Genomic DNA, 9,423 nt, shown 5'->3' with positions numbered 1-9,423 from the left:
TGCTTTCTTCCTGCAGAGTACTTTCACATCTGTTATTTGCTTATGCTACTAAGAAGCCCAGGTGGTAAAACTCAGCTCTGTGATTTTACTGAATACACTTAGCCACAATTCTGTTATACCTTTGTAGAAACTTAATGGAATTAAATAGGGGTAAGAAAGATCCCTTCAAATGAGCTTTAGAAAACAGAAAGGAAAAGGAGATAGCAGAACAGGTTTTAAGCTATGTCTCTGGGTCACATTTTTTGTTTTGGTCCTGGGTCACAGTTTTTGCTTGGTTCTTGTATTTTCAAGCCCCTTTACATCTACAAATACAGATACATAGGGGCTTGAAAATACAAATACATTTTCTGTACATATAAATTATACAAATGAAACGATAAAGAGTTTGAAAACGGGAGAAAATAAGATTTTTGCGCCGGCAGCGGGAGCAGCTCCGCGCGTTCAGGTCTTGTGTCGCGCAGGGCTCAGCTCTCGGGTCGCTGCTGCCGCCTGGTGACAGCTCGCGGTACTGCGGGCCGGGAGCGGCACTGCGCCTGCGCGGCCACTCGGACGACTCGCAGGCGCCCCCTGCGCGTCAAAAGCGGCGCTGCAGCCCAGAAATGTGAACGTGACCGTCCCAGGGACCTGACAAGCGCCGGGGCTTTGAACGCTTTGTACACTTTCTTACGCTTTGCATACTTTCTTTGTACACTATTTAGCATTTCTACGCTCAGTGCTGCCGCCGGAGGGAACCCCCGGTACTGGAGCCGGAGCCGGCGCTGGCCGTGCCCGCCGCCTCCCGCCGGCCCCGCCGCCCGCCCGCCCCCGGGAGCAGCGCGGCCGCACCGCGTTCTCCCCGAGCAGCAGAAATCCAGCACCCAAACCCACAACAGCCTCCCCTCCGAGCCCGGCAAAGAGCGACCACCGCCGGTTAAGAAACTGTTAAAAGAACCCCGCTCCCCCCTCTCCCCCAGAATTGTTTCAAGGGTATATCAAGGGGCTCGTCTTTTGTCTCTTGATCGCTATTTTCCATCTCCCTGAGAACAAATGCGAAGAAATTCCCTGAAAAAACCTAACCCCCAACACACAGAAACTCAAATAGAGAAGTCCCATAGCTGAGATTTTTTCCACAGCTTGAATTCGGTGTGTCACATCATCACTGCTTTTCTCATTCCCTGCGGCTGGGGAACTTCTTAAAGCGATAATAACATTTTCACAGATAGGAACAACAACTGTGTAAAAGCTTTGCAGTAACACATGGCAGGGTGAGACTCATTGCTCCTGTAAGTGGATGGAAATTGCTGCCTCCCACTACACCTTGTGCAGTCAGGACCCAAACACAGGGACTGTCACCAGCAGCAGGACACTGACCTGTCACACCAGCCTGTGCTTTCCCCAAACAGCTGCTGAGATACATTCTCTGTAACACATCTTACAGGCTATGATTTATTATAAGGTTTTATTTTATTAATGAGCAATGGTGGGAGTTATTTTGCTCATTAATTACAGGTACTGGATGTGAATGGGAGAAGGGCTTTAGTTTTCTCTCTGTTCCAGCTCGTTAACCACACACATCTGGTGAGAAGGAAAGGAAAAGGAGCCATGCAGAGGTAGATCCTGGAAGACTGAAACACCGCCTTGAGGCCTGCCCTGAAGATGCTGGGGGAGCTGGTGCACCTCTCATGCAGAGAGCGTGCAGCTCACACACAGGCTCTGCCAGCAGATCCCGGTGAGTTCCCATTTCAAAAGCGGGAAAAAGGAGCCATGCCTTCCCACCTCGAGGTCCCCCAGACTGGGCTTGCCAGTGGCCTTCAAAGGGAGATAAAGGAAAGTGGGAGCCTGTTGAAGGATGGAAGGATGAAAGCCAGAGCCCTTGGATGTTCTGCAAGTATTTCTCAACCCACCCTCACTGTTGTGCTGGAAAAGGGCCCCGGGCTGGCCATGGGCAGGGCTCATGTCCTGGCTGCCAGAGGGATTCCTTCACCCAGACCACGGCACAGCAGTGCCCACATCACCAGTGCCTGCTGAGGCTGGAAGGGTTTGTCCTGTGCCCTCTCATTCCTGCCCTTGGCTGGGGCTGTGTTACCCCTGCCCCAAACCTCAGGCAATTGCGTGGTTTCATTCAGACACATTTATTCTAAGAGCATCCTCATGCCATCCACACTCTGCTGAGGATATTTTGTTTGGGAATTTCTCCTTTAACTCTTTGAATTCCTCTGTAAATAGGCAGCTGCCTTTACTTAGCAACTGCCTGAGTCATTTCCTCTCTGAGCAATCCTCTGGGTTCACTCTGCAGTACTTCCTCTTAACATTTGCTGCATCTTCTGATATTTTTCCTTTCTTAGCTGAAGCAGGCTGTTAAAAATAGCAACAGGATTTCACTGTGTATTTGTAAAATCGATACCAGCACCCCAAAGATCCCTTGATGTCCTTTCTCAGAATAATTTCCATTTTCAGTTGTATAATTATTAAGTCTTGAGGCAAGAGAAAAGTTGCATTTTAGTGGTCCTAAAAGAAACTCCAATCTTAATGAAGATATAAACTACTTCAATATGATTCAGGTTTCTGTTTTGAAACATTACTGAAATAATATTGGCATAAAGAATCTTTTCAATAGGAAAAACAGACTTAGGGGATGAAAGCTTTTAGCCATCTTTTCATTCTCACCAGATGCCTGGAGGATATCAGAGAATCATAGAGGTTGGAATTTTTAAGGTTGAAAAAGACCTCTGAGTCCAGCTGTTAACCCTGCACTGCCTAGTCCATCACAAATCCATGTCTCCAAGTGCCACATTCACACATTTTTTTAAGAACTTCAGGGATGATGATTTTACCACTGCCCTGAGCAGCCCATTCTGGTGTCTTACAGCCCAGTGAAAAATATTTCCCTAATATCCAATCCAAAATCTATATACATACATATAAATATTGTATATACTGGTTTTCAATACACTCTTCTACACTAATTGACATTAACTATCACCTAGAACTGTCCTAATATGAGTTTATTTTTCACTGCACAGAGATACCAAATTTCTGGGATGTGAAAGCCCAAACCCTCTAAGTCAGTGGAATGAGATGTGCTGTGCCAACCAAAATCATTTCAAGGGAAAAAAAAAAGTCCTAGTTTTAGGTAAAGGAGGAGTTTGGGATTTACCAGCTGCAGTAGCATTGCTTTAAGGAAAAAGTGTCCTTGTCCCATTTCAGGGCTGTTCAGACCATGGAGAATAAGGCTTAAATATGAGACTCCCAACACACATCCAGCAAAATGTCCTTTCTGAAAGGAGAAAAGCCACACCTGACAGCCAGTGGCATTTATGCCATCACCATCCATGCTGCCAGAACCTTCCTCGTGCAGGTCCTGGCTCTAACCCATCCTCAGAAAAGGCCAAGGAAGCCTCTCTGCCAGACCCCATCCAGCCTGTCAGTGCTCTGGGCAGAAACAAGCTGTGGCCAAAAGTGTGTCTGGAATTCCTGGGGTGCAGGAGATGCTGAAGTCTAACCCTGGATCTGCCCCCTGCTGCAGGATGTACCTTTGCAGCCCCTCAGAATGTCCCACCTGCTCTGCTCAGGGCATTTGGGAACAAGCAAGTTTTTAATTGTGCTCAGGTTTTTAATTCTTGCTCACTTCTAATTGAGTTTTGCTTTAATGTTTTTACATGAGAAGGAGTGATAATTGAAGGGGTGGGGACCCTGCTGGAGTCAGAAAAGTGAATGTTCAGCTGATTTATGGCAGGTATTAACCAGGGCCTCACTAGATTGTTCCCATTGGGAAGAGAGGCTGAAAAAAAAAGTTAGAATTTTAATGACTGAACCTTGTTTCCTTGAACACAGAAGAGCACCAAGCTGCCCTATTCACCATTTCCAAACAAGGGGCATTACACCCAAGTCTCTCCTCCTGTTATTTCAGGAGTCCATGACTCCTTTTCTCACTGACACACAAAGCACCCAAATCCTCTACCCTCTGCCTTTGCAACTACAAGCTTTGACATGCAGCCCATTGTTTTGGCTGGGAAAACAAAGAGAAACATCCACCCTCACCTCTCATTACAGAAATAGGTGGTAATTGGTCTTTTTATTCCATTTCCAAGATCCCAGTGGTAAGTAATAACACCATCTATAACCTAGTCTGCAGTTGACACACCCTCCTCCTCACATGAAGTATTTATAAATCCTGATTTAATCTGTTTTGCCACAGCCCACTGGATCCAAATTTCAGATCAGATATTACATAGCATCTTTTTGTGCTGTATCCTACATTTAGTCACTTCACACAGGCTTGCATCTTATTTCATTTCTAGTGTTCAACTCTGTAGTGTGCTCAAGTGGATGATTTCTGAAGGGCTGTACTGAATCAGAGGCTTTTAAGGAAAATACTCCCATGAAAGCAGGATGAAATCCGAATGTAGAGGACACCTTTGTGCTTGTACCACTTCTCTCTGGAGCTGTTTGTCAGAAAAGCAGCAAGCAGGCATGAGTAGTTCTCCTTTTGTTTCTGCAGGTGGCACCAAGCATTTAGTTCTGAGACATATTTGTTCTTTTAAAGCTATTTTGAACTCCCGAAAGATAGTGTGCTGCTGTGCAGACCCTCTGTGGCTGCACATGGCCTCTCTGCAGCTCTGTGAGCCCATCCTCCAGGGAGGGGCCCCCCATCCATCCTCGTTGTCCCTGGGATGGCGGTGGAAGCTGAGGTGTGAGGCATGGATAGCCCCAGCCAGGGTGAAGACTGGACAGGAGCCAGTGGCATGACTGAGTGTGGGATTACAGCTGAAGCAAGCCAAGAGCTGGGCAGGGGTGTCACTAACCAGACCCCTGTCCCAGCCCTGCAGTCCCATCCCATCCTCCCACCATGCCTGAGCTGCTGCTGTGCCCTCAGACTGCTCTCACAGGGTCATTTTTCTGCTGACTTCAGAGACAGAGACACCAAAGGGCTGGTGCTGCATGGCCAGGGCACCCCTTGAGCTGTGAGGTCTGCAAAGCCACCTGCAAGAACCAGGCCAGAGAGCCCTGGTCTGTGACAGCTCTGGCTGGTGTTCTGTGACACCCCACGCTGATCTGGTGAGCCAGGGAAAGACCCTGGACTGAAGTGGACAAAGCACAGAAACTAAATATCCATATTCCTAACCACTTTCCATCACTGTAAAACTTCAGTGCCACACTCACAGCTCTCAAATTTGCCAAATGGAAGCTGCCAAATACAACCAGGCCAGGTGCTTTGAGTTTTTGAGGCTGCTGGGGATTACCCAAGAGAGCCAGTCACCTTCTTGGGTGCCCCTTCCCACAGATGGCCTGGCTGGCTGCCCCGTGTCCCATCCAGATTTTATTTCACTGCAGCCTTTGGAGCTGTCACTCTATCCCCAGGATAACCTGTCTGCCATGCTCACGTGCAGAGCACACACTGACAGCTCCCTGGCCCCAGCCCAAAAACGTTATGACTTATTAATTTAGCAAGGCAATTAATTCACCACTGGCAGCACTGGCTGAACAGCAAAATGAGGAAGTCAGATTCATCCTTGTCTCAAATGCATCAAAATAAAAGAACATCTTCTGTAGTGTGCACAGCACACTCTTAGCAACCAGGAGCTCCTGGGCTGGACATTGGAGGAAATAACTGGAAATCAATGCTGCTATACCTGCTCTATCCACCTCCAGCCCTGTGATCAGATTGTGCAGAGGTTTTGCACTACACCAAATACTGGGGGTTTTTAGCAGCTATTTGTAGTCTGCTTTTCCACGCTCTGAAGGTACACACACAATACATTTAAAACTGATGAAGATTTACTTGTGCCATGGAGACAGACACTCCTGGATTACTTCCCTTAGGAGGCACTTCTGGCCTACCACTGAGTGTGCAGCTGTGTACTGCAGCATGTACTTGTTAGAATATGTTGTAGAAACATTATAATACTTAAAAGGTAGATAGTGTCTTATAATTTCAAAGCAGTGTATAAGCACTGACTAATTGAGGTTCATGGCAGCACTTTTAAGCAGATAAGGAACTACCACTGAAAAATAAGTAGCAGCCAACACTTACTACCCTGAGGTCTGAACTACAGTAGTTATTTTTTCAGGTGTGGAAAGGCAAAATATTCGAGTTTGCTCAGATGCCACAGTGCAGTAATAACTGGCAAATGTCAGTATTTAAATGAAACTTCAGATGGAAACCCCCCACCTCCATCCACTCCCCCACCCACTCACCAGCCAAATTAGTGCAGCTGAAGTGCTGCCATGACAGGACTTGTCACAACTTCTTTTCACACAAGTTACACAGCCTTGATCCCCCCTGGAGCACTGGGGTGCAGGATGACTGAAAATCCTACCCCCAGGAATTGCCTGAGAAAGGACAAGGCTCCAGCCCTGGTAGGCTGAGCAGGTTGTTGTCATACTAAGAAGAAGAACCAGTATTGCTGGTAGAAAGCCAGCCCCTCATGCTCAGCCTGGCCAGGGCACTGGCTGCTCCTTTCTTTTTCATTTCCTGTAGCAGAACAAGCTTCAAAGGGCTCCTGTGACAGCCACCAGCTTTGATCCAGGGTAAAACACCTTGGAGGTGGGAATCTTGGATACCAAAGCCGGTGCTGCATCACCATAGCTAGGCAAAGGAGAAACTCTAGGGCTCTTCAAACTTCTCTCCTTTTTTCTTCTTCACAGAACAAACATTCAACCTCAACAACACTCCTGCAGCCCAGTTTGTGCACACGTGGGTATCATCACACAGTGCTCACAGCCATTTATACCAGGCCACTCACCACAGGACTTCAAACCATGCAGGGCTCACCACTGCTGACTTGAGACAGAAACCTTCACACGTGAAAGCCAAAGTGGTGGCAAAGAAACCAGTGGAAACTCTATTAGCAATGCTGTGACCTGCTAATTAGCAGTCATACTGAAAGCCATTAACTCCCAGAAAACAAGAGACCTAGAGGTTCCTGTTAGCTGAATGTGGGTTGGAGAGTACCAAGACTGAAGGCTTTGCCTTGAAAAGCTCATAAAGCATGTGCTCAGTGTTTGACTGAAGCTGTTTTGCTGCGGTTTCAGGTGGCTGCTGTGCCTGGTTCACTGTGCAGGGGTATGGAAGGGAATTACCCTCTGGAGGGTTCTTCAGGACACACTATAAATTATCACCTAGCATTGCCACAAAATGTATCTAAAGGATTCCTACATGCTATGCTATACCTCATTTATTTCAGAAATATTTAAATGTCTTGCAAGTTTGGCCCTTAAATTTCTAGAAGGAAATCTCTGTCCTTGCCAAAGATGTAAATAAATGTAGATCTAGAAGGCACCAGACTGCACAGAATGGATTTCATGGGGGGCTGCAATCCTTCATGTTGCTGCCCACAGCATCAATTTACTCATCATGAGGAACTTACCTGTTATTTTACACTCACAGTGCTCCTGGAACAGAAGCAGTGCTCATTACTGTCAACTACACCACGGTCCTAATTGCAGAGCACATCCCTGATTGCTTTGGAGGGGCTGGGTAACAATTGGCTCTGCAGGCAGAGTGCCACTGCCAGACTGTCAGCATCTGCATGATTTGTGTCTCTGAGTTCCAAAACTCCAGATACCACAGAAAGGACTCACAGACACAGACGGCCTCACATCAATCACCTTTACACAGCCCATGCAGGGACCTCTTGGTACATTACCTGCCCATTAAAAATGGATAATTTTATAATAGTAAATTTGATTACCTAATTTTCTTTTTTTTTAATTGTAGAACATGTCCTTTTTCTCTGGTGTAAAGCCTAATTCTTTTACAGCTCACAGCCACATTTTGAAATGTGTTCTGCTAAAAAAGCTAGAAAATGCTTTCTCAGATTTTACTCTTGAAGACTTCACAACTGACATTAAATAAACACATGAAGCCAAAGCAACCATGGAATGGTTAACTTTTGAGGAAGACATAATCAGAAAATGCAAGGAGAAACAGCTGGTCTTTCTCTTCTTGCTCCATGCCACCAGTCAGAGCTTTTTATGAAGAGTAACCCAAATGGAAAACCTGCTTGTTGCAGATGCTAGCAATTTATTAGGGCAATGCAACCCACAGTGTCAAGAATAAATGGCACTGCTGTGATTCTGTAGTAACAACCTCGCAAAACAACCCCACCAGGCAGGGAAACTGGCCACAGATGAGCTGGTGCTTGTGTTTTAAGGCTCTCAGCTCCAAATCTGGCCAGCTGTCTCTTCTCGTGGAGTCTGAGGTCCTCAGCAGCACAACTCTTGTTGGGCTAATGTTTACAAGGAGCTGCCTCGTGGGTCCAAAAGTGGTTTGTGGGTGAAATTCAGAAAATAAAAAAGTGAAAAAAGAGAGTTTTGTGTGTGTAAAATGAGCAGAAGTCTGATCAGAATCTTACCCTTCATCTCTCACTGTGTGTGCATGGATGTGTAGGAGCAGGAAGGCAGAGGAAATATGTGAGAGAAGCCATAAAAGCTCCCAGATAATGCCTCCAAAGTATTTCTAAGCCATTGCACAAGGAACAATATACAGAGACTTAAATTCACACAATTTAATTTAGACACAAGGGATCTATTTACGTGGCTAGAAGAATCCCCATGTGGAATACGCTTACAAAGAACCTTCTTTAGGCAAAACAAACAAACAAACACTGGAGTCATTTATCTCCTTGCCTTCTTCCTGTGCTGGAATACAGGAGCTTCACAGTGCTACAGCCCCAGAGCGTGGCAGGGGCCTCCCGCTGTCCCTGCAGAATCCCACTTCAGTTCATTCAGCTGGGCAGGAGCAGAGGGCCCATTTCATGGGAGGACAAGGTAGGGTCTATGGTGAAGCAGCCCGTGAGACCAGAGTCTTTCCAAGCCATGTAAGGAGCCAGTGGGAATTGCCAAGGCAGCAAACTCCAGGCCAAAACAGGAAGGAACACCGTAGAGTTCAGTAGCAACCACACTGCTAAAACTCTTCTCCAAATACACTTTCTTACAGAAAGAAACATTGCTGTTCACCTGAACATTATTTCAGTATGAAATTGGTCTTCTAAAACTGATTAAGTAATCCAAGAGCTGAACATTTTTCTTGATGCTGCTGAATAGGACCCATAGACTTACTCCATATTGAACTTGGTAAGATTGGATTAATTGAAGTGGGGAGAGGCAAATTCAGCAATAGAATTAACACCTTGGAGTAACTGGTTGTTACTTCCAGGTGAGGAATGGAATCACAGCTTCTCAGCAGGGTGAATGCAGCCAGCACTTCCCTGTGCCAAACTCACAAATGGGCCTTTATGGTGCAGTCCCAACAGCATCCATCCCACACCAAGAGCATCTTTGACCCTGGGGAGAGAGGAAAGCAAACTAGAGGAAGTCATCCTAAAACAAAACTTGTTAGTGTCCACTCCCCTTACAAGCTGCTTGGAACAGCAGCTAGAAGGCACTGGGATAAAAGAGGGATTTTCAGGTAGGTAAATACCAAAATATTGCAGAAAGTTA

The sequence above is a fragment of the Haemorhous mexicanus genome, chromosome 14, assembly GCF_027477595.1.
Source record: "Haemorhous mexicanus isolate bHaeMex1 chromosome 14, bHaeMex1.pri, whole genome shotgun sequence".
Classification (NCBI taxonomy): Eukaryota; Metazoa; Chordata; class Aves; order Passeriformes; family Fringillidae; genus Haemorhous; species Haemorhous mexicanus.
This window is presented reverse-complemented; position numbering follows the sequence as displayed.